The sequence below is a fragment of the Sabethes cyaneus genome, chromosome 3, assembly GCF_943734655.1.
Source record: "Sabethes cyaneus chromosome 3, idSabCyanKW18_F2, whole genome shotgun sequence".
Taxonomy (NCBI): Eukaryota; Metazoa; Arthropoda; class Insecta; order Diptera; family Culicidae; genus Sabethes; species Sabethes cyaneus.
Window position 1 is genome coordinate 9,972,844 of NC_071355.1, and position 26,457 is coordinate 9,999,300.

A 26,457-nucleotide genomic window follows, 5' to 3' on the forward strand; every position below is an offset into this window, starting at 1 on the left:
CACGTCCGTCGGCCGTTTTATCAACACGTAGGCAATGGCTAGGTTTATAACCATCCCACAATTAAATAATCTGTCTTCGTGTTGAGCGTGTGCTCCGCTCAACGAGTCCAAATATCGCCGTGAATGATCATGCTTTGACGACTGCTGTAGATTTGTAGAACAAATTTTTAGGTTAGGGTGGTGGACGGCATTTGCGGACATATTCGGTTTAATTATTTGTGCTCTGCCCTGTAAAAACACACAGATTAAATTCAATTAAATCTCCGACTAGAGTCGTCATATTTCCATAAACCAAACGTAGCTGATACTGGCTGCCCTATTCCGCCGGATTAACTTGGAACCCACTTAGTGTTTTACGGCTGGCGACACCACGCTCGCACTGTCAGCGGGAACGGCTTAAGTGCTAAATATCAGACCAATTTTACGATCAATCGCCAGCGGAAAATACTGATGGGTTCCGCTTGTGTATTGTGCATATTTAGGGGTTTTACGACTGTACCACTCAACCGGCCCGGCTGGCCCGGCGGATGGTTCGGGTAGATACCCATAAAGCGGTTCCCCCGGTTCGGGAGTAACTTACGCATTCTACTGAAACGGTATTCCAGCGGGCGGTTCCATTCTGGAACGGAGAGTAAGTCATCAAGGATTTCTGAACGGGTTTCTATAATTGTCGAAGTTAAATAAAATCACTCAGTATGATCCAAGGCTTACTTCGATATCGAGCGACTTTGGTAATTAATTTTTTTACGATGGAATTTTTGGCGATTTTATTAAAATTGGAGTAAGTTTTTTTGCTCTAATGTGTTTCCGTCTCATTCAAACATCGGTGCTTGGTTCTAACAGTACACAAATAGCTGTAATTTATTCCAACTTCATTTCGGCTTTAAACTCCAATATTTATAATTATGTAGAAATTTTATCAGTTCGTTTCCAAACGGGACCTAATGGTACGTCTAGATTGGCAACATGTGGCATGCAAGTTTTTTCAAGCAACATGTCGCATACCACATGTTGCATTCCCCATGTTGCCAGAAAATTGCCCCGTTTAAATGAACCTTAATATCAAGCAATTCACATTACCATCAGCAGTTGTCAAACGATTTTAACGCGACGAAAATAAGGTTGGCGTTGTACACGGCAGTGATGCTAGATTTACGGATTTAGTCCTAGTTCTACGGACCTACGGATCAAGTGCTCGTATCTACGGATTTCAATAAGTAAAATTGAATAAGCATATCGCTCAATCAATAGCCATTACAGCAATCACCCGGGCGATATCACAATAGATCATCGATACTGGTCGCAGTGATGATTCCAGGACAGGAAAAAAAATCCACGGATTTTCTCAAACTTTACGGAAAAGTTTGAACATTTCTTTCACCTCCATTCATCACGAGTACGGTACATGCAGTGAATACATTCCTGTAAAGCATAACTTTCTTCTTTAAGAGCCGATTGAAGGTTTCTAATAGAGTGCTTCTGAGAGAAAACAAGTAGGGTAAATGATTTTGAAATGGACCTAGTCGAATTCTGATCTTGAATGGACCTATTTTTAAATAAGAATTTTAGGATATAATTATCAAGTCTTTGTACTGTATTTAGCTTTTATGTTTATCTTTAATCATTTCTGAACGTAAATATACTAAAATTAAATTAAAATTATAGCCAAAACCACTTTATTGCCGCGTATTTAAAAGTAGCTGTTTTTCAGCGTTTTGGCAGTCACCATAGAGTATTTTCAAACTGTTACTACCCGGAACCCTTCTGGTTTGAAATAAAACAATTCTCTTAAAATGATGCTAAAATATGTGTATTTTCAATTTAGGTATTTAAAAGTTCAGTAAAACCAGTAAAATCTTCAAATTCCTTAAAAATGTTAACCCTCTTTTTTGATCTTGAATGGACCTAGTATTGATTTTAGAATGGACCTAGTTTTGCGCTCCGAGACATCACTGGCGGTAGCTATCATTGCCTACCACTAACGAACACGCCGTTCTATATTCCATAAAACTGCCTGTTGTCACTATAGTATCTCCGTTTATAATTAATCTATAAGCGCGGGATATTGAAAGTAGGCTTGATTTATAGCCTAAATAAAAACTTAATTATATTGATAAAACTAACTATCACTCATGTTGACAGCAATCGGGGCCTGCCACAAAAGACGATCATTAAGACTGTCGCAGTGGCCTTTTAACCCAATGCCCTTCTGGCATACAAAAAAAAAAAAACTATCACTCATCCTTTTTCGTAGTTGCTTCATAGTGTTTGTACATTGTAGCCTCTAGTTTTGAAACTAAAAAGTCTTCCTAATTAGTTAGCTAACATACGTCATTTTATGCTTAAAACAATATAAACTTAATTTATTCTCAGTATTGTACAAAAATTTTAACCATCATTGATTAAAAGATAAGATGGATCAAAATATAAGAGGGATACTAACTGCCTTCTGTTAAGGGGGCATGGTACCTTTTCAATTTTTTAAAACCTAAATTTTTTTATTGATTATTTCGAAAGATTAACATTTTGACCATATGTGTTTGAAATCGTTTGTTCGTTTGCTATTTGTACCGCGCATGTCTGGAGCGATTAAACAACGAGTAAAAACTTCAACGTCGTTTTTCTCCAAACCAGGTTTTGAAAGTCGGTACCATAAATATCTCAAGAACGGCTCAAGCAATTCTTATGATTCTTTTTTTGTTTGAAAGCCAACAAAATTATCTAGTGTTTGACTCATCCTTTTCTTGATATTGTAATTTTTAAATTTTTTAGAAATGTTTAAAGTCAATTTTTTCGCTTAAAAACCATACTTTTATGTTTCAATGTCCGCCATCTTGTTATGTGTTCGAATTCTAAAAAAGGATGGATCAAACACGAGATAATTTAATGTTCTTTCATGTCGTTTTGGAATTTTTCAATTCGGATAAGCCCCCCAGCGCCAATTCATGGTACCGCAATTCATGGTTTTTTTGAACGATTATCTTCAAGGAGCCGTAGGGGCAAGGGAAAGAGGTTCCCTTATGAAAACAAAATTGCAAATATTAGTATAAAATTCAATGTTTCGAATGCAAAAAACCCGATTCAATTTGCCTTTCGCGTTATCGAGAAAAAAATATTTGAAATTAGGCAAAAAATATGGTGTAAAAGGTACTATGCCCCTTAAAAAAGAGCTATTTTTGCTTCATTTGCATTTAGCACAAAACCAGTTACACTTAAATTTTTCAATTGGATTTTACGTATTTGTTTTAGCACGAAGCAAAAGTGTAATCTATATAATCTATATAAGTAATCTATATAAGTAGAGCAAAATTTTCCCAATTTGTTCGCCCTATGTAAAAAAATTCCCAAATTATGCTAAACGGGACAATTCTTGTATCATTAAAAGTAATGCACAGAAGAATGAAACAAGTTATTTGAGAATACAATTCTGAAGATTTATATATACCTTTATTGTATAGGAAACTCTAATATTGGAACTTCGAATTGAGTTACGAAGCTAATATTCCAAACTCTATTTCAAGTGGTTATCCCTGCTACAGGCAACATCGTAAAAATGGTTGGAATCAAATTTTTTTCCATGGACAAATAACGTCCTGTATTTTCCATATAAATACAGCAAAAAGTTTTGCTGTAAGTTTGAGTTTTGACAAAACTCAGATGAGAAATAGTTTAAACACGTTAATCAAGCATATACCAAAGCTTCAAAACACCTTTAGCGCACTGACCGAAAACCCTAAGGCCAATAAAATTCAACCGGATCCTGTAGTCACAAAATCAGACTCGTCTGAGTAAAAAGAAGCAGCCACTTCTGATGGTTAAGAACGCCAACTTCCTCACTCTCGTGAAACTTTGTGATGCCCAACCGCCCTACAAAATTACCCGGTTTGGCAATAAAATCATCTGTGCGTCAATGGAGGATTTAGAAATTAGGTATAGGCCTGGATAATGATATGGTGCATATCATATCAAAAATAATATTGTATTTGATAATTTTCTAGTTTATTTAAAATAATTATGAGGCTCAGAATAAAGTAAAATTAGGCCATTACAAATATTTTATAAAGTTTTTGTCCTTCCGGTGCTGGGCCACTAAAGGGGGGGGGACAAAGTGAATTTTTTAATCGAGCAAAAAACATGGGTTTCAAGCATTTTTATTTAAATTTTAAGCGTGAAAACCAAATCTGTTCTTGCTTTTAATATATACGTTATTATTTTCCATGCAAATATGTACGAAAAGAAGACAAAAACGAGAGAATTTTTTTGGACGATTTTCGGAAACTCCGAATTCGAATTTCCATTTCTGTTTCGTGCTAGAAGTGTTAAGTACACTCATTTTTCGAGTTTTTCAGGCTGTAGAGCCCACGAAAAATTGATTTTATACTCATATCCTCCAAATTTTTTTAGCCCCCCGATTTTTTAAGCCAATTTCCAAAGGGGTGGATGACAAAAACTTAAAAAATATTTTGCAAAGGCCTTATATTCCGGCGATAAGTAAGCAGGTTGACTTCACATCACCTTTTGGTCGATTGACAGATAGATTAAAAATCAGTTTAGTAAAATATTCAAAATCATGCAACCGGACTAACGTTGTACTACGTCATCCGTGGTCGTATCTTATACACAACCCCTCTGATTTTTTTCTTGGGGATGTAAAGTTTTCTTTAAGCACCTCTCCCCTCTGACTTGTGACAAAATTAATACCTCCTTGTCCACCGAAATTGAGTGACTCTGAGATCTAAAATATTCATTTTTGAATCTTCCTATTTTCTATCTGGTACAGTTCTTCATCGACTATCATTTAAAATTAAAACCTAGTATCTAAGCTTACCTTTAAACCTAGTAGAATTACCAAGTCTAATTTTTTCAAGCACCATTTACAGTATGATTTCGAATTTGACAACAAATGCGTGTCGCCTATGTTGCCAAAATCGAAACCTTGGCAAAATCTAGACCATTTTTCAACTGAAAAAATTGCATATAAATGTGTCAAAAATTGAATAATTACCACTAATTAACGAATTTATCACGATTGCAACGGTTTTATATTCAAAATGTTCGACAGGGGCTGTCGCAAACCTTTAGATGCTTTGCAGTAAGACGTAGTCCTACGTCAGTAAAAGTCTGACCTTTCGAAATATGTAGTCACTAAATAAAAAGTCGAACCCCACTGTACTTGATAAACTACGTTTAGTACAAGTTATATTACATATTTTTAATGAATGGTTTAAATTTTTGAAACTAATAGGCGACATAATTTTTTTATGACGTGGAAATCGTTTCAACCTTATCTGAACAACAGGTAATTATAAATTCCCAATATACAAATGTCACACACAGATACATACACAACGCATATCAAGTCACTGAAACATTGTTCAATTGTTGGGCTGACATAAAAACAAGACCCTCGGCGACTGTGACTGATTTCAAATTTTCCAACCGACTTTCATACCTTTCTAACAGAGTATAAGAAAGGTAAAAGCTGTTCAACCTTGTGTCCTATTAATAAATAACAGTAGTATAGTTGTACTATTAAAAAAAAATTCTTTGTTATTATTTTGTTCATTTACATGGAAGAAACTATGACAATCCTAATTTAGGTCCATTTCAAAATCAAAAATAGGTCCAATTCAAGATCATGTTAGGTCCATTCAAGATCAAAAAAAGGCTTTGGCAAAAAACGATATATTTAATAAAAGTTTCATCAATTATACATTTTTAAAGTACTGATAATGTAGAAAAAAGGTGGTACTGTCCAAAAAATAGTAACATCACCACATATTATTTATAAGTGACGAGTAAATTGAGCAGGAGTGCGAGTGGTGGTGTTAAAAAGCGCTAAATAGGTCCATTCAAGATCAATTACCCTACAGAATAGTAAAGAGGGTAACGAGGCGTGAACTAAAAAGGGAACATTTGCGTTGATACTGCCATGCTGTCAAGCATAAAAGGTAGATCTTTATAACCAAGTAGTTGGAATCTTTGACTTATTTGCATTTTACTTTTTTACGCGATAAATAAAAACTGTTGAACCTTCGGAAAACAACAAAAAGGCGATAATAGTGACTAAAATACGAAGGAAAGACAACGAAGAGTAGGCGTACAGGCAACGAAAGTGCGATGGAAAGACGACGGACGACTGATGAAAGGATAGTGAGACTACGATGTAAAGTTGACGAAAAGATGGCGAAAGAGAATGATAATATGACGCAAATAGCATGAAATTATGATGAAAAGACGACGAACAGACGATGAAACGGCAAAAGAAAACCAACAAAAAATATTGCTTTTTTAACAACAAAATATGCAGTAAAAATATTCGCTGTATTGAGTACAAATATAACAACGAAAAAATGGCAAGAAGTGATGTAAAGACAAAAAACTGAAGAATCAACGATAACAATACGCCAAACAACAAGCAAAGCGAAAACAGCAACAAGACCAACAAAAAACAGAACATAAAATGTCGCATAAAAAACCTCAAAAGGGAGAAAAACATGCTAAAAAGACGACAAAGAGATGTCGAATACAGAAAGATGACAGAAGAACGACACAAAGACAGTGCTTTGACGTAAAATAAGACAGTGATAAACGACAAAAAGGTAACGAAAAGGCCATAAAAAGTGGCGAAACGGCGACCAAAGACAATGAAATGACAAAAAACGAAGAAAAAACTACGAAATGATAGCGAAAACACGCTACAACAGCAAAAAAATGACGATAAAAATGGCAAAAGTCGCCAAAGAAAGCTAGACGTAAAAACGAACAGATGACACTACTAGAAAAGACCATAATTATACGACAAGGAGATGACAAAAAGACGACGAATACGAAGAATAGACAACAATGAAATGAAGAGAAGACGACGAAGAGACGGTAGAAAGCAGCAAAAAGACAATAGACGATGAAAAGCCGCAGAAAAAAATAAATATAAAATGACAACAATTCACTTAAAAGAGACAAAGAAATTATGATAAGATGGCGTAAATACGATGAAAGCCGCGAAAACAAAAAATACGACAGAAAGGCGACTAAACATGCTAAAAACAACGAGAAGATGTCGAATATATCAAATGCCAAAAACAAGCATTAAAAAACGATGAACACAGAATGAAAATGCGATAAAGAGATGCCAAAAAGTCCATGAAAAGACAACAAAAATTCGATATAGAGATGATAAGAAGATGACATATAAGAAGAAAAGACACTAACTTGATGACTTGACGACTTGACGACGAAAGATCGGCAAAAGAACGACGTAAAAACGGCAAATAGAATAGAAAATGACAACGAAGAGGCGTTAAAAAGACAACAAAAAGACGTTTAAATGATAAAGATAAAGTGAAGATAAGTAGGCACAGACGATGAATAGTAAAGCTTTGGGTTTATACCGTCTTTAGACATTACCCTTCTCTATCGCCGGACTTCGCAACCGACTGTTAGAGTACTGGAAAATTACAGGGCCAGTGCAACGATCCTACTGACTTTACCTAGCAAGCACCGCCTTGCCGAGATTCGACCATACGACGACTGGCTTGTTAGACCAGCATCGGACTTCGAAGCCAACTGGCGGCAAAAACGATGAAAAAAGATGAAAAAAGATGAAATACAACAAAATACGGTGAAAAAACGACTAAAAGACGCCAAACAACTTCAAAAAATATGAAAAAAACGGCAAAACGCGATGAAAACAAGACAAAAGGCATTAAAGCTAGGACGAAAAAAAGAGACAAAAACATCAAGAAAAGACGAAGATACTAAATAGAAAAGATAAGAGAATGAAGAGACGACAAAAGACGGAAAAACAAGAAATATCAAAAAAGATTACAAATGTCGACAAAACACGCCATCAAGAGCAACCAAAAAGCGATAAAAGATGACAATGAATCACTGAAAAGGATGCCAGCAGATGGCAAAAAAGGCCAACAGTAGATTAAATAATAAAAGGTAATTAAAGCTTAGGAGAATTAACCCTTAAATGCGCACACTGAAAAAAATCATTTAAAAAGGAAACTTGCTTATCTAAAAGCCTAGTATCGACCTGAAAAGAAATGGGCAAAAAGATAGGCCAAGAAATGGTGAAGAAAAGATTTTCCGTTTGCGATTTCTTTACCAGTATGCACCTCACAAGAAATATTGTTTTACTTTCAGATGGCGCAGTTTTACATGCCAGTGAATTGAAACGTGACTTTTCCGTACGGAATAATATCCGGCGCAATTATTACCACAAGAAAAAATGACAGATAATTGCTTGCCTTGCAGTTGTCAAAATTTCTTCGGTAAATACCAGGATTTTTTCTTGAGCTATTTTCTTTTCAGCTGGATACTAGGCTAAAAGCGGTAAACATAATTTACTTTGGGGATGGTTTTCACTATGTTGTTTTAAAGCAACATTGCGCATTTAAGGGATAAAGATTGGGAAAAGAGTCAAAAGTAAGCTTCCTTGAATAATTTAGGTCAAATTTCATAAAATGTTTATCCAGTATATTGGAAAACGGTATCTGCCAACGGTACTAGGGGTTACGATAGCAACAACGGCTTGGTGTTTGATTCAGGTGTATCAGCAAACCTCCCAGAGGATCGAGGTCTACTACAAGATGAGCAACAGGCGAGTTGTGTTGTCATGGTAGCCGATAAACAAATGATAACCATTATTGCAACTTGAATTATCAAGTTTGCAGCCAAATGCTGTCCAGATACTGCCCATAAATGACAAATTGGCTAATATGCCACCAACATGAACTTGAGAAAAATGCAATTTTATTACTTTTGTCTGTAAAAGATGTTTTACGCGGTAATGGCAACCTGTTTAATGTGCATATTACCCCTCATACACGCCGAAGCCACACCGTTGAGTTCAAACAGCGATATATGTGGCCAAATTCCCTCCGCCGGACGTTTTTAACGCAGTAGCCAGTTTTTCATTTATAAACACAAGTAGAGTTTACAATTCGGGAGCAAATTTGGCTAACGTCCATACGTCGTGAATTATCTCTTGTTAGTGAGTCTACAAAATGGCTTTGAACTACCTCAAACAGTACGGAAGCACAAGTGAAGACGAAGTGGACGACGAAACAAGTAATCCGTGCACCCCGGACAAGTTGCCAACGAAGCGTGTGCCTCAAGCGCTTGAAGCCAGAAGGAAGAAGCAGCCACTTCATGCCGTCATTAACGGAAGCTGCGAATCCTACCATCTTGATTGTAAAAAAAAAAAGATAAAATGTGAAAAAAATAACAAGATTCGATCCGAAAACCTTGCGATTGCTAACCTTACGTCTGAAACCACCACACCACATGATCAGTTTTAATGTGTGATCGAAAAATGCGAAATAAGAACACATCGGTTGCTGCGCATGAGGTTTAAAATCATTATGGATATTAGCCAATTTCTCATTTATTTTGGATATTAGCCAAAATTGTTTCACGTCCTGTGTCTCCAAAAATACATTTTTTTACAATCGGCTTCCGTGGGAACATTGGTTGGAGTGTATGCTATCATGTGATATTATGATCTCAATTATGAAAAAAATGGCATATTAGCCAATTTTTCATTTATGGGCAGGATAGTCCTCCCATTGCACAGTGGTCCAAACAGCGTACTACGTGATCGTGTGATACTGCGCCGAAACGTAAAATTTTTCGCATGTAGAGTCTTTAGGAACATTTCTTGGTATAACAAGCCCCTTCTTGTGAGAGAAATTTCTGGGTGATTAATTCCCTTAAAAGTGAGATACGAAATTTATTTTCTCGTATATTCGAGATACAGGTTTGGTACTTTCGGCAAAGTTGTAGTAAATATTATTACAAATAACTTTATCAAAGACACCATACTTGTATCTCTACACGGAAATTATCTATGAAGCGTTATCTTGTTTATCTTGCTAAAATCCACGTTTCTGTAGAACATTATTACCTATATGTTATTTTCTAAAGTTTCGGAGATTTTGAGCTTTTTTGGTGAAAAATAGTACTTCTTTTGAACTTATATATTTCTCAAGGTGGCAAATGGTGCAGATTTAACAACTCCTACTACAAAGTACAACAAAAAACCTGTAAAAGCAAGTGTGTATTGTATCTGTTTGTATCCTCAAAAGTTATACAGGTATACCTCGATAGTACGTACACCCGCGCATCGTTTAGCGTACGTACTATCGAAACTTACGTACTATCGAATCACAATTTTTAATGTAAAGTATTATTTTTATTATGCTAAATTGCTAAATATTGTTTAAAATTTTCAAATTTTAATATATTATAAAATAAATAGTTATCTTAGTAAAATTATCTGAGAAAAAAACTACAAATGTTAAAAAATAGTTGAAAAGTAAAGCAAAAGGAATCCAAAAACATTTAGTTTGTCTCAAAATTCTTTCTTAAATTAAAAATTTACATATTTTAATCGAATAAAGCGAGGTAAAGGTTTGGTGCATAGTTGTCAATATAAGCTGAAATGAAAATGAAATGAGCATGAAAAGAAAAGCTCAATAGCCGTCATATGGGATATTTCATTCCAATTCCGCTAATATCGATCGAGTGAGCTTCCTGTATCTATATGCTGGACAATAAGCTGAGTAAGTGCTATAAACAGAAAATAATTAACTACAATAATCGGAGGTTTAGCTGTAGGCTGTGTAAATTGGAGAAGTTCCTACATGGCTGCTTATCTGCCCATAAAAGCATAACTGTCCCATATGAATTTTATCGATTTTGAGAAAAACACGGAAGGAGCTTATTTATATCCTAATTCACTTAAAAACTGTAATTTAGACGAACTTTGTTCGAAAAATTTTGCAAAAAATATCAAGCTTCCACAGTTCCATATGCAAAATAAAAGCATAACTGTCCCATAGTAATATGGTCCATTATAAGCATTTTCTTTATGACAGTTGAGGTAACAATATTCTTTTAATTTCTGCCTCTATTGAATGTGATGATAACTTAACAAAAAAGTAACTAATATGACAGCAATATTTGTTTCTAGGTATCAAAGTTTGGCCAAGATTTTTCGTAATCGGCAAACATTTCACAAAGGGACAATTTTTTTTCGGCGATGACAGAAAGAAGAGTATTTGATAGAGCAGCTTTTTTCTGCGATTCAATTCCACAATGTCATTCACGGTGATTGTTTATTTCATTTAAGAAGTTTTCAAAAAATAGCTTGTTTTTTTGACAGCAGAATATATTTGAAGTTCGAAGTTCAAATTTCATCAAGATTTCTGTTGTATTTAACAGCGAAGCTGCCCCTTTTGAATAAAATCTTTCGAATGTCTTCGAGATATTGGGATTTATAAATTGTGTATTTCGAAGCCAGACCGCGACGTCTTTCTTAGCTTCTTTAATCACGATCTTAAAATCCTGAAATATTATAGGAGCGTTTCGGTTGCGCATACATTGGTATGGAAACTATCTTCCGCCATGTACTGTTGAAAATTAAAAAAAAAACGCAACGTGATTTTTCCTCCGAAGAAAGTAAAATAATTCTTGTATGTTTTGGAAGGTTTTTGCATGGAAAATAACAACGTATGTATCAAAAGCAAGAATAAATTCGGGTTTCACGATTAAACTTCAAGCAAAAATTCCCAAAAATCTTAATTTTTTTTGCGTGATTAAAAAAATCACTTTGTTTTCAAATGGCCGAATTTCAACAACCGTCACAAAAGGCCGAGTCATGAAAGACCGAATTTTCTCGGAATAACTAAGTAAACAGTACGTCATATATAGTTAATTATGTTAAATAAAGGTGTAGGTGAGATGATTCATCATCAAATGTTGTTTTGGAAAAATGCGGAAGGAGAGAGCAATGCAAAATTGAACAAAATAAACTTAAGTTAGTTATTTGGAAGCTTTTCTCTTATTAATTACGTCAAATAGTTTTAAGTCTACATTCATTTTCGAAGTAGGAGTTGTTTGATCTGCACCGATTGCCACCTTGGGAAATATATAAGCTCAAAGAAGTATTATTTTTCACCAAAAAAGCTCAAAATCTCCGAAACGTTAGAAAATAACATATAATAATGTTCTATAGAAACGTGAATTTTAGCAAGATAAACAACTTTCTAGAATACTATGAACACGTAAAAATTGACCAGAATAAGTAAGGGTTTAAAAACTGTTTTACAGGGTTTGTCTACGAATAACGCTTCATAGATAATTTCATGAAGAGATACAACTATGGTGTCTTTGACAATGTTATTTGTATTAATATTTACTACAACTTTGCCGAAAGTACCAAACCTATATCTCGAATATACGAGAAAATAAATTTGGTATCTCACTTTTAAGGGAATTAACGAGGTGTGGTTAACCAATAAAGGTGTGATGGCTACCGAACCGGACGGCAAGAACCGAGATATGATTTTCCGGATTTTCCTCAACGAAGCCGAACATTCCAAGCCGACGCACAACCGCAACCTCCAGCGGCGACCAGTCAGCAACTCTAAGTTTGCACTTTCATGAGTCTGGATTACCTCGACGACGATCTGCAAGCAAGACTGGGGGACCAACCGAGCCTATTGTTCAAATGCCAGCTGTGCCTGACGATCATAAGTCAACCGATAACGAGTCGTCGCATTCCGAGGTGGGTTCCTTTTCGCAAACAGAAACAATCACTGGCGAATCATCCGATGATACGGTTGTTGACGTATTGTAACTAAACCATCTGTGCGGTAGTCGTTAATTGAACAATTTAGTATATTAAATCATCTTAATTCCTGAATTGTGTGTATACTGAGCTAAAGAACAAAAACGTATGCTTTTTTGGCACAATCTCGCCCCAGATGACGGTATTGTTATAACAAAGGTTACAATTAGGTGGATGAAATCGGGGTGTTTAATGTAAATTAATATTTTATCTTCATTTTTAACATTGTTTCGCGAAAATAAATAAATTGTTATGCTGCTAAACTATTTGAGAAGGTAAAATAAAAACATTTTTGAACATTTTACTTTAATCAAAGTGTTCGAAAGTTGAATCAGAACGGTAAATTAATATCAAATGATATTGGAACAATAGGTAGATCCTAAAAATCATTCGACGATGCTACATCTGATCGCCCCACTAGAAATAACATTCGCAAAATGGTGCATGGATTCTTATTTTTATTATGCTAATGTTAATGCAAAACACACCGATCCAATCGAAATCAGCCATCACTTGGTAGCAAGTGCCCGGCAGTGACGACGAACAACATCAGTCAATGCAAATTTTGGTTGATCCAAACCTGTACCTACTTTTCAAATGCCATTGAAAAACGAGGTGGTAATCGACACTAATTTTGCTACTACTGCTGCGACACAAAAAAGGTTCGGCGGAGGTTGAACGGACCGCCGACTGGGCATCATCCATCGTCATCGACCGTCAAACTTTTGTGTTGTGCGGAGGAATTCAGCAGCGCCTGCGCTGCTTGTGTTCGCCGGGAAACGCATAAACCGGAGGGATTAAAATATCAATTTGGTACAAAGTGACGAGCAAATTGTATGGACCTGCTGCAGAGTGCAGATATCGTAGCTCTTTTTAATTTTGTCGAAACTGACTCGGGAAGGGAAGGTGCTAAGCGATAAGAGCTGTATGACGTGCGGACACTTTTTTTTTGCTCGTGGAGTGTTAATAAAACTTACATCTTTCCGCATGGCTAGATAACGCCTAGTCGAATTGGCAGTCGAGAAGAGTATTTTGGTTTGGAACCTGTTTATGCACAGGACGTTTGTTTCGAGCTGAAGGAGAAAAAAAAACGATCGCACGGAAAAATGCCCGGTGTGACAAAAGCAATTAAAGAGATTGTGAAAAGCGACTGCATGGCAGGCGCTCACATCAAGGACACGGAACCGCTTCTGTTCTTTGCCGAAGGGTAGCGCCCCACTGGACGACCTTTCCTCTGATGAATGGAACGTCGGCAAATGATAAAGCGCATAATTATACCGATCCCAGTAGTACCACCGATCGAATGAATGCTGCAGCAACAGGTGTCGAAGTGCCGCTCAGCAGCGGAAAGCCGATCCATTCGATTCGGCAGGAGTGCCATGGAGTATGCAGAGCGCATGGGTCCTTGATATTGACTGCCTAGGCCTTGATTCGGTTAATTGATTCCACTCTCGGGGAGCTGGCTGCTGTCCCGTTCCTACCCTGATCAGAGAAGGTTTTTAGGGATGCAGTGGATGTGTACGATGCTCGGTTTGGCGTAACTGAAGATCGCTGCACTGGAAGTAACGTTTATTCACAAGTATCAATTTGATGTCATTCTTTTCGAAAGTGCCTAACCTTCTTACGAAGAGATTTAATATTTTGCTGATAACGTTAATTCAGTGGATGTGATAACTACCTCGTTTGAGTGATTTGTGAGGTAATGTTGCTTCAATTGCGATATTTTTTCCATTCACCAACACTTTTCTAAAATCTGCACCGATTTTTTTTAAAGTTTACTAATTTAAGACGAACTCAAGAAAAAAAAGGATAAAATATTGAGAATTAAGGGAATTCCACTAAAACAGAATAACTAAGAGACCCCAACAATAAAATATAGGGCCGTATCCTGTAAGTCGCGTCGAGTGTCACTTTGCTGGACTGGCCGACATTTGGTATTATATAAGTCACACGTGACACGAGTAACTCGACTAAGTCGACCAATAAAAAGCTAGTGACTCAACCGCCTGAGCTTGGTTAAATCTATCATTTTTCTTGTCAACGCCAACGGCCAGGCCAACTGCGTAGCATGAACCGTAGAGAGAATTCCAAGGAATCTAGTTAAACCAGAAGCGATACTAATTCCATTCTACTCCTTGAAATTATAGTGAAAGAAGAAAGCGTGGACCTCCCGTACCAATCTAAATGAATTTAGTTCCCATCTGAACTAAAACAATGATCTATTAGTATATGAGAATAGGCAGTAAAACAAACTTCTCTCTACAGTGGTTACTTTGGGTGCTATGGTCGGTTGTTCCGTCTGAACGCTTACTGCTTCTAACACTCCTTCTCGATTAGACCCAAGGCATTCCTACTTTATAGCGTAACTTCTCTAGTCGAATCTGTTGCAATGGCTTCGTGAGTATGTCGGTCAACATGCACTCTCAGCAGGTTTATCATTTTTTCGTATTTGCCCCTTATCCAATACTTCGCTGCACTTAATGTATGTGTTGGAAAAATAGACTAATTTCTAATGGCGATGAAAACAATACGAAAGAGAATTCAATGGAACGAATTTTCCAAAGTCCTTTCCTTAATTGGCCTAAGCCTTCTATAACAATGCTTCGACGCCCTGCTGAATGGCTTTACAACGGTTCACCGGAACCTTCGCTATGACCGGTCAAAAGATAGACATCTGCATATTGTTCAACTCTTTCGAGGCTTTGGCGATTAGCTCCTTCTCTATATTGGCAACAAAATTATTGGAATAAATGCTCCATTTGAGCTTGGCCTAAAAGTTTCCTATTAGTTGCAGTTGGGGGACGTTGGAAGAGTTGGTGATCGTAGATAAAAGTCCAGTAATCTTTTAAGTTAATGGCCTGAGATCAGATGCGGTCAAAAGCCACATCCTTTACGCGATACTTCTTAGAGAAGAGGGCAACTTCCGGTAGGTACTTCGTATTCTATATATTCGTATCTTCGTGTTCTTCTCGCTGCCACAAAAGATGATCATTAAGACTGGGGCAGTGGCCTTTTAACCCAATGCCCTTCTGGCATACAAAAAAAAATCTTCTCGTTCACTGTAAACCTCGAACGAAAGGAAAGACTTGAACATTCTCTTCTCGCTGATCGCCAGTTACAGAAGGATCTTTTTCGGGAACTTGGGGCGTAAGATATACTTCACGTCATCAGTTGCCTTCTTGGTGGGGGACGTAAAGTGCTCAGTTCTGTTGCGGTCATTGCCATCCAGCGTCAAGTAGTTTTCGTCGCCCATTATGACCGCTTAGCCCGTTGCTCCGACCCAAGGCGTGGAACGATAAGCTCTCAGTTTTCATTTTCAGCTTCTGTTGCACGTTACGGGCGCGTAGTATTGTCAGGCGTCCATAACCAGGCTTCCGTTCAACGCTTGCTGCTTTCCCGCTGTAGAGGATGTTATAAATGCCAGATTGGCTCTATTCAGCGCATACGAAGTGCTGGGAGTGGGGGGAAGCTGGCAGTACGAACAAAGCATCAAGCGCAGTTGTTTGATTGTTTTCGCAATGACATGAAAAATCGATAAAGTCGGTCAGGTTTTTTAATGTCGTATGTTATTGCTAATGCTTTACCAAATACAAGCCCACATCTCTGTTCTCCAACAGCGCCCGAAATTTGCCATCGCGCTTCCGCTGGAGTTTGAGGATCGCCAGTCTTTCTCGTCGGCCGTCACTTGTTCGCGGTGAGTTATTGTTGAACGGCAAGGCACTGGGACCAATTTCGACAAGTTGAACCGGGGAATTATGGAACGGAAAGTCTGATAATTGCTTGGAATTGCGTGTTTCCAACCGCTGCGCCTCAACAGTTGTCAACAGATTGTCGCCAAGAGTGCACTGTGCGATAGAAACATGCAGTGCGTTGCCGACGGCCGCAGCTTTTACATGAGAAATTGAGGGTTACTTGCTTCAAAACGCTGTATCTCTGGACCGTCAAGGAATACCTCGTGACGATAACTGATTCTTATGTAAACAATCTGGGGAATTTTTGAGATCAAACTATATCGAATCGAGTTAAAAAATATTTGGCAGCACTGGTGCGAAAGATTACTGTTTTTTTTAATTGCTTGGGCAATTTCCTTTGAAAATAGTGTCTATCTAGACTTAATATTTCCGGAGATATAAGGAAAAGAAAATAAGCATTTGACGAAAACAAGACTTTTACTTATTAAAAGGTAGGACGGGGGGCAAAAGGGAGAGGGAGTCCAATCGGCACCAAACTTGAGATTTTTGCGTTTTGCAAAACAAACAATCTGACCGAATGTGGCAAAAATCCGAGAAGCTCGATTACAAGTTTGTACTTTTTCTCGGTCACTTGCCGTGGAATGACCCATATATAATACAGTGAAAAATGGGAAAAATCGCGTTACTGAAAACCGTCGCTTCCACCGCTTGCGTTGATAAACAAAAAACAACACCGCAAAGAAGTGAACTGTCAAATGCACTTTGCTGAAAAACAGGAATTAGGACAAGAAAAAAAGGTGTACAATAAAATTGGAAGGAGTTTCGTTAGTTATTTCAATTATTGAACTTACGAATTTATCGGCAACTTGTGTTCTAAAGACCCAACTATATTCACTTATTGAGTATAGTAAGTTTCTACCAGTGCTACGAAACTCATAGAATATGTTTATTTGCATCTAACGTTCAATAAAAGCTTACTTTTTAAATCAACTTTCTTAATAATTTTGACAAGAAAATCGTTTGGTGAAAGCGAAATTGGGACACATGTAAGAAAATTTGTCATTACGCTTGAAAACCACATTGATTTACTAAGAAAATAGTAACATTCTAACAGATAATGAAATTATCTAGCCGATGTTGTTGTCAAATTACATTTAATATAACAAACCGTCGTGAAAAGGTGCAAACACTACGAAGCGTGCAATAATTAGCCTACACATCTTCTAATGATTGTTGCATGACTTGTAGCACTAGTCAAATTTAGGGAACTGGCCTGAAACTGGTATGCAACTGACTAAGTTAGGATACTTAAGGAGCTTGCTTACAACTACGATTAAACCGAAAAAATAAATAACTATTCTGGGTTATCATTCAGAACACTGATTCGCATTCGTCAATTTTCACGAAATCGTTGATAGCACCATTCATTGTGATCGATTGATTTGAAGTATAATTGTCTTACAACTAACATGTGGACAGCCAGTTAAAATATCAATTAGCTAACGTCCTCTGCATCTTACTAGTTTCAGTACAAGTAAAAGTACAAGGTGCTCTCCCAGATTTTTTTGCGTCGTTTGTAGGGCAGGATCAGGCGGGCTTTATGAGAGCCCGTGCTAATACGAATCAAATTTTAACTCGCCGACAAATCCTCCAGTAATCCTCGGCAGTACAACGCACAGTGGTCAAATTTTGAAAAAACGCGGACATTAGCAATTGGGTAAAAAAATGCGTAATTTTTCAAGGGTAGTGTCTTCGGAGAAGTTTAATAATAAAATATAGCGCATCTTTCTGCACTATTAGGGTGACCGTGAATTCACCTATTAGGGTGATATTCAGTGAAAACTGAAACCTGAACTTTTGAGTGTTCTACAAAGTTATTTCGTATGCTAAAATACACACTTTCAGTGAAAACTGTGTGTCGTTAGGACGCATATTTAATAAGTTATAAAATAAATGAAAAAAAAAATTACAATATTCAAATTTTTTTTTTGACAATTTCGGGCAGCTTCGCACAAACGAGACATCCATTAGGTGAAAGTACTATATTTTATCTATAAAAAAATATTTCCATTAGGAGCACTCTGAAGGAATCTCATAAAAAACAATTTAAAAATGTGTTATTTTTTAATAGAATTAAAAGGAAAAGAGATAGAGTGTTGCTGCATTTAACAAAGTTGCTTATTTTAATTTGTTCTACAACTTTGCTGAAGACACCATACCTTTTTGAACGCATTTAAATAAACGAAAATTTGTATCACTCTAATGAAACCACCAAAATTACAATAGTTTGCTATAACGCAAATATGAGTTATTTTTGAGGCATTGTGTCTTTGGAGAAGTTTAATAATAAAATATAACGCATCTTTTTGCACTATTCGGGTAACCGTGAGATCACCTATTAGGGTGATACGAACTTTTGTTTTTTTTTATTTTCAAAAAAAAATTTCTTCACAAAGTTGCAGAGCATATTAAAATAAGCAATTTTGCTGAAATTGGTAACTATCTATATCTTACCGGTTGCGAAGTATAATGATGTGCCAAAAAGGAGCACTTAAAAATCAATTATGCTCAATAACTTTACACACAATTTTTTTATTGCTTTCAAATGTTCTACAAAGTTATTCAGTATGCTAAAATACACAATTTCTCTGAAGACTGGTTTTCACGATTCAAGATTCATATTTAATGAATTATAAAAAAATTTATTAAAAAAACACATTTTTCAATTGATTTTTCTGAGATTTCTTTGGAGTGCGCATGATGGAGATATTTTTTTGTTTTGATAGATAATACACCTAACACTTACACCTAATGGTTGTCTGGTTTGAGCGAAACTGCCCGAAATAGAGAAAAAAAATTTGAATATTGCACATTTTTTTCATTTATTTTATAACTTACTAGCTGACCCGACAAACTTCGCATTGCCACAAATTAACCTGTGTTGTACATAATCATGAATCTCGGATGATCTTTGTCACAATCTCGAGTTTTGCAAGCCCCCCAATGGACGGCGCTTCCGACGGCGGGCCACCGGCAACACTCGCGACCGTCTCGTCCTGAATGATCTAGTGTTACTATAGAAAGTTTTTGTGGTCTTGTATTGACTAATGTTTTATGGAAGAGTCTCGAATTTCTCGAGTTCGATTAGTTTTTGAGTTTCGCAAAAATTTCTGTTTTATTTGTATGAGAGTCCATATCTCCCTACCACAGGGGTAAGAGGTCTCTAACTATCATAAAATAAATTCAAGATTCCAAAATCTCCCACATGCCAAATTTGGTTCCATTTGCTTGATTAATTCTCAAGTTATAAGGAAATTTGAATTTCATTTCTATGGGAGCTCCCCTCTTAAAAGGGGAAGGGGTCGTAATTCACCATAGAAAAGATTTCTGCCATCTAAAACTCCCACATGCCAAATTTAGTTCCATTTGATTGATTAGTTCTCGAGATAAGAGGAAATTTGCATTTCATTTGTATGGAAGCCCACCCTCTTAAAGGGGAGATGGGCCATAACTCGCTTTCTAAAGAAGAGAGGGGTCTCAATTCACCATAGAAAAAAATCTTGCGTCCAAAACCGCTTACATGTTAAATTTGGTTCCATTTGCTTGATTAGTTCTCGAGTTATGAGGAAATTTGTTTTTCATTTGTATAGGAGCCCCCCCCCCCTCTTAAAGTGGGGAAATCCATAGAAAATATACCATAGAAAATATTCTTGCCTACAAAAACACCCAAAGTATAAATTTGGTTCCATTTGCTTGATTAGTTCTAGAGTTATGAGGAAATTTGTATTTCGTTTGTATGAGAGCCCCCCCTCTTAAAAGGTAAGGGGTCCTAATTCATCATAGAAAAAATGGTTGCCTCCAAAACACCCACATGCCAAATATGGTTCCATTTGCTTGATTAGTTCTCGAATTATGAGGAAATTTGTATTTCATTTGTGTAGAAGCACCCCCTCTTAAAGTTGGGAGGGGTCCTAATTCACCATAGAAAATATTTTTGCCTCCAGAAACCTGCACATGCCAAATTTGGTTCTATTTTCTTGATTAGTTCTCGAGTTATGAGGAAATTTGTATTTCGTTTGTATAGGAGCCCCCCCTCTTAAGGTTGGGAGGGGTCCTAATTCACCATAGAAAATATTCTTGCTCTCGAAAACTTTCACATGCCAAATTTGGTTTCATTAGCTTGATTAGCTCTTGAGTTATGAGGAAATTTGTATTTCATTTGTATAGGAGCCCCCCCTCCTAAAGTGAGGAGGGGTCGCAGTTCATCATAAAAAAAATTTTTGTCTCCAAAAACATCCACGTGTCAAATTTGGTTCCATTTGCTTGATTAGTTCTCGAGTTATGAGGAAATTTGTATTTAGTTTGTATAGGAGCCCCCCCTCTTAAAGTGGGGAGAGGTTCTAATTCACCATAGAAAATATTCATGCCTTAGAAAACTTTCACATGCCAAATTTGGTTCCATTTGCTTGACTAATTCTCGAGTTATGAGGAAATTTGCATTTCATTTGTATAGGAGCCCCCTTCCTAAAGTGGGGAGGGGTCCCAATTCATGATAGAAAAAATTTTTGTCTCCAAAAACACCCACGTGCCAAGTTTTGTTCCATTTGCTTGATTAGTTCTCGAGTTATGAGGAAATTTGTATTTTGTTTGTATAGGAGCCCCCCCTCTTAAAGTGGGGATGGGTCCTTATTTACCATAGAAAATATTCTTGCCCTCGAAAACTTTCACATGCCAAATTTTGTTTCATTTGCTTGATTAGTTCTTCAGTTATGAGGAAATTTGTATTTCATGTGTATAGGATCCCCCCTCCTAAAACGGGGAGGATTCATCATAGAAAAAAATTTGTATCCAAAAACACCTACATGCCAAATTTGGTTCCATTTGCTTAATTACTTCTCGAGTTATGAGGAAAATTGTGTTTCTTTGGTACAGGAGCCCCCCCTCTTAAAGTGGGGAGGGGTCCTAATTTACTATAGAAAATATTCTTGCCCTCGAAAACCTTCACATGCCAAATTTGGTTCCATTTGCTTGATTAGTTCTCGAGTTATGAGGAAATTTGTATGGAAGCCCCCCCTTGTAAAGAGGAGAGGAGTTATAATTCCCCTTATAAAGAGGGGAGGGGTCTCAATTTACCATAGAATAAATTCTTGTCACCGAAAACACCCACATGCCAAATTTTGTTCTATTTGCTTGATTAGTTGTCGAGTTATGCAGAAATATGTGTTTCATTTGTATGGGAGCCCCCCCTCTTAGTGGGGGGAGGGGTTTCTAACCATCACTAAAACCTTTCCTGGCCCCAAAAAACCTCTACATGCATATTTTCATGCCGATTGGTTCAGTAGTTTTCGATTCTATAAGGAACATACGGACAGACAGACAGACAGACAGACAGACAGAAATCCTTCTTTATAGGTATAGATTAAATATGCGTCCTAGCGACAAACAGTCTTCGAAGAAAATGTGTATTTTAGCATACTGAATTACTTTGTAGAACACTCGAAAGCAGTAAAAAAATCGTGTGCAAAGTTATTGAGCATAATTGATTTTTAAGTGCTCCTTTTTAACACATCATTATATTTCGCAACCGATGAGAGATAGATAGTTAATGTATTCAGCAAAGTTGCTTATTTTAGTATGTTCTGCAACTTTTTGAAGAATTTTTTTTTTGAAATTTAAAAAAAACAAAAGTTTATATTACCCTAATAAGTGAATTCACGGTCACCCTAATAGTACAGAAAGATGCGCTATATTTTATTATTAAACTTTTCCGAAGGCACCACCCTTGAAAAATTACGCATATTTTACCTAATTGCTAATGTCCACGTTTTTTCAAAATTTGACCACTGTGAGATGGTGTGTTTAACAACGTCCCTGTCTGTGCAGCAAGGTCATAAGTCATGAATCATGAAGAAAATGTATGAGGAAATTTGACCTTAAAGCTTTCCAATAATTTTTACTATTTAGTAATTGAAAATGAAAATTGTATTAAAAACCACATAATTGCTAGATCTATTATGAATCGATCGGTATTCAAACCATCAAAGTTGGCAGAGCCATTAGCGTTCGAAATCTTTCTGAGAGACATCCTACGATCTTACGTCAAAAAACCTTTTGAGGCAAAATATGTATCTATCGTGATTAAAATTAATGGTGGAATTCAAACGTGAAAAACTTTTCTTTAATTTCAATTTTCGTATTCCACCAAGACGCTCAAATAACTTTAGTCAATGAATGAAAGAATTGTTTGACTGATTTCACACCATAATCAACACGCTTAGCTCGTTCAAATCGGCAAACCATTCTAGAGGCCGTGAGTTTAGTTTTGTCCAATCATAAACTGATGAATCATAAAGCATAAATTTGATGAATTTTCTTCAAAAATTGTTCTCAATAACCACGCCTAAGTACTTTCTAATTAGAAAAAAATTCTGCACCGACTGCTGTTCCGAATCTGAACACCTCTACCAGCTGTTCGCCAAACTGCTTTGTTGCTGCTGTTCTTGTTGTTGTTAGTTAACTTAGCTGGCAAGAAACAACCGAAGCTGGTGCTACTATAACAACACCAACCAACCAACCAAGCAAGCTCTCCACTAAGGTGGCTCTTATGGTTGCGCGTGGTCGCGCTGTGTGGAAAATGTGGGCGTCCTTTTTCTCCTTGATTTTCAAGTTCTCCGCAACGGGCACATGTAGATTCGTATTATATTTTTCTGCTTCCACGCACACTCTCCACCGCCACCACCACCACCGTCACCACTACATATTATTACCACAGCACCAGCACCTAACGCCAAATATCTTAGATTTGCAAATAAGTTGACTCAATGGGAGATTGATTCGGTTCGCGCCGAGAACAGTGAGTTTTGTTTGCCTCCAAATTGCTGTCCGCTTCGGGGGGCTATAATTGAATTCCTATTTCATAATTGTTCGGTATTCAATTAAACCTGTTTACTCTCGACAAGAGCTCTTCACTGGAAATTTGCATAAAAATGGAATTCTGCCTAGCTTGAGTAGTATTTATCTTTCACTTATTCGTTTCTGTTACTTCATTGACGAGATCTATCACTTACATTCAATTAATGCTGCACTTTTGTTTGTTGAGTAATCCACAGTTTGGTTCACGTCGTTTACGGTTGCACTACCGATGGACAATGCCCGGGCTCTAGTCTTCAATTCTACCCACGAAGGGCCAGCATTGAAGGCCCAACAACGATTGTATGACCACCAACCGGGTGGCTGTTGTATAAACTGATACTGAATGATCGGTGGTCTATCGCTGCTGTAAGTCACAAACAAGCATCACTAGCAAATAACACAACGCACTGTCTGATATTCCGCGAAGAGAGTCTTTTCTCCAGTTCGTTTGTTCTTTTTTTTGTTGTTTGGAATGCCTGGAATGGACGAAACGAAAGCGAATGTTGTCACCACGGGCTAAGGCGCACGGCAGGCGCAACTGTCTTCGATTTAATCCGATCGCGCAGACGGTTCGAACCGAACTAATAGGAGTGATGGGGCTCCGACGCTGGGTCGGCACTGCTCGCTGATGCCGTGTCGCCGTGTGCTGCCGCGCGCTGCGTGTGTTGTTTAGCATAAAGCGATCGCACGCCTTCTCGTGTCGCTCAGCTAAATTGTCGCGCTGCGCTGCCCGGGCCCGCTGATGCAGTGCGTCTATATCGAACCGAGGGAAACCGGTCGAAGCAGGCCGTCCGTAGCAGCGCTGCGCTGGCTGGCTGGCTAGAATCGCTTGGCTACGAACGATTGTCAGTCGGTAGTGTGGTTCTCGGGTTAGATAGTCGAATTGTTTTGCTGTGCTTAATGACAACGGCAGTCTTGTACATTTCAGTTATAGATCACGAAAGCTATTGATTTCAAAATTTTGAAAGTCAAACCTAATTAGTTTTTTGAGCGATAATGGTAATGTACCAGGGGAGTAACCATAAAACATTCTTGAATTTGAATTTGGACTAGGACTTGGATTGGGCTTGGAGTTAGATTTGAACTTGGACTTGGATTTGGACTTGGAATTAGATTTGAATTTGGACTTAAACTTGGAATTGGACTTGGATTGGATCACCTGTTTATTACACTAACTAACTGGATTTATGAACTCAGTAAGCTGAAGGTAATTTTTAGTGTAAAATTGGCCACTGAAAACGAAAATGAGGTCAGAAAAAATTAAAGTAGTTTTTGAGATATGCACTAAAATTAAAATTTTACTTAGAGAAAGAAAGTACATGTACATAAATACAAATTTCTCCGGCTACGATGCACCAATTTTAAATCTTTTGTTTTCGTATTAAAGAGGAAACAATTTGCTATCGATTAGTGGAAATTCACTTTTCTGTAAGAATAATAGTACTGTAGATATTTGAGAATTTGTTCACAACAAAATAAAAAAGAACGCATTTTTTTGGAACAATTTCAACTTTATCGAAGATTTTAGACAAAATTAACGCATTTTAAAAATTTCATTTTATGTGAATCTTAAAGACCGATAAAAAACAAATAAATCAGAGGATTAGTGATAACAATCGGTTGAAAATTGTAGAAGTTATGACCATTTTACTAAAACAGTAATGTTTGCCCATTTGGATATCATGCTCTTGCAAACACCCTATTACTTGTCCATATGCAACATACACACGCACACACACAGGCAAAATCTCTCTCTCTCTCTCTCTCTCTCTCTCTCTCTCTCATACATACACACATACAATAATTGTGTATTTCTTATATTTACTCAGCTAACTCAAAAAAAAATTTGGAGGTGAGTAATTGAATTTAACAGTAAGAATTGTAAGAATTTTTCTGACTCTATATCGAATAACAATGTTTGGCCTACATCAAACAGAAACATGTTTGCTACGTTTTCAGTATTCAAATTAAGACCAAATATTTGAAAAAGTCGTTGTGAATGTAAAATTTGTGATGCATGCTGAGGCACCAGTTTTCGACCCCCAAGACCCAGTTTTCGCCATTCCTGTACACTCAAGTTGCTTTTTACGCAAAGGATACGTCCCGCGTAAATCAAAACCGCGTTAAAAACCGCGTAAAAAAACCGCGTAAATTCCGAAATTCGCGTAAAAATAGTCGCGTTAAAAACAAACCGCGCAAAAAGCGACTTTAGTGTACACCAGTTTTTGCCACCCCCAAAAGCATCATTTTTGGCCATTAGCAAATTTCAATGAACCGTTCCTGAACCGTTCACAAGAACCAGTGATGCGGTTATTTCTCAACGGTAATCCATTCTGTATTCACAATTCAACTGAAAACAAATTCTATTATTCGGAAAAATTATAAATATAAACGAATTTTTAGACCAGAACAAGATGCAAACGATGCTTTTGGGGGTGGCGAAAACTGGGGTACAGGAATGGCGAAAACTTGGTCTTGGGGGGTCGGAAACTGGTGCTTCAGCATGCATGACAAATTTTGCATTTACAACGACTTTTTCAAATATTTGATCTTAATTTGTATTTGTATTAAAATTTGGATTTAAAATTAAAAATAATAATCAAATTTTGTTAAATTTCTTATAACAACTACCTCTAAGAATGGCAGAGGGTGGTTTTATTTTTACTGGAATGTAAAATGAACATCTTTGTGAACATGCTCGCACCTTACGCTTTACTCCACGCATAAGGTTCTGTACAACATCTGGCTGCAACTTCTTCTGTACGAAAACCCACTTTTTTCCATATCTTCCTCAGATTTTTGGAATGTTTCCGTAGTGCCTGCCTCATAATACACCAGTATTTTTCGATGGGCCTTAGTTCCGGTGCGTTGGGAGGGTTCATACCATTGGGCACGAAAGTAACCCCGTTGGCTTCGTACCACTCCAGGACATCCCTTCAATAGTGGCATGAAGCTAGATCCGGCCAGAAGATCGTAGGGCCCTCGTGTTGCTTCAACAGAGGAAGTAAACGCTTCTGTAGACACTTCTTGACGTAAGATTTGCCCGTTTACAATCCCGGTAGTCACGAACGGCGCACTTTGTTTGCCATATGAGCAGATCGCTTGCCAAATCATGTATTTCTTCGCAAACTTTGAAAGTTTCTGCCTCCTAATATCCTCCGGAACATCAAACTTGTGCTGGACGGTGAAGAACAGTAGCCCCGTAAGCTGCCG

General features: G+C 37.2%; 1 protein-coding gene across 2 annotated transcripts in view; it reads right to left on the reverse strand.

Annotated features, from left to right (window-relative positions):
* Positions 1-23,781, reverse strand: part of LOC128741205 (FH2 domain-containing protein 1) — a 183,963-nt gene extending 160,182 nt beyond the window's left edge. For both annotated transcript variants that reach the window (XM_053836838.1, XM_053836839.1), the window contains exon 1: positions 23,400-23,781. The gene's annotated coding sequence lies outside the window, so the exon portion shown is untranslated. The remainder of the gene's footprint in view (positions 1-23,399) is intronic.
* Between the last annotated feature and the right edge of the window lie 2,676 nt (positions 23,782-26,457).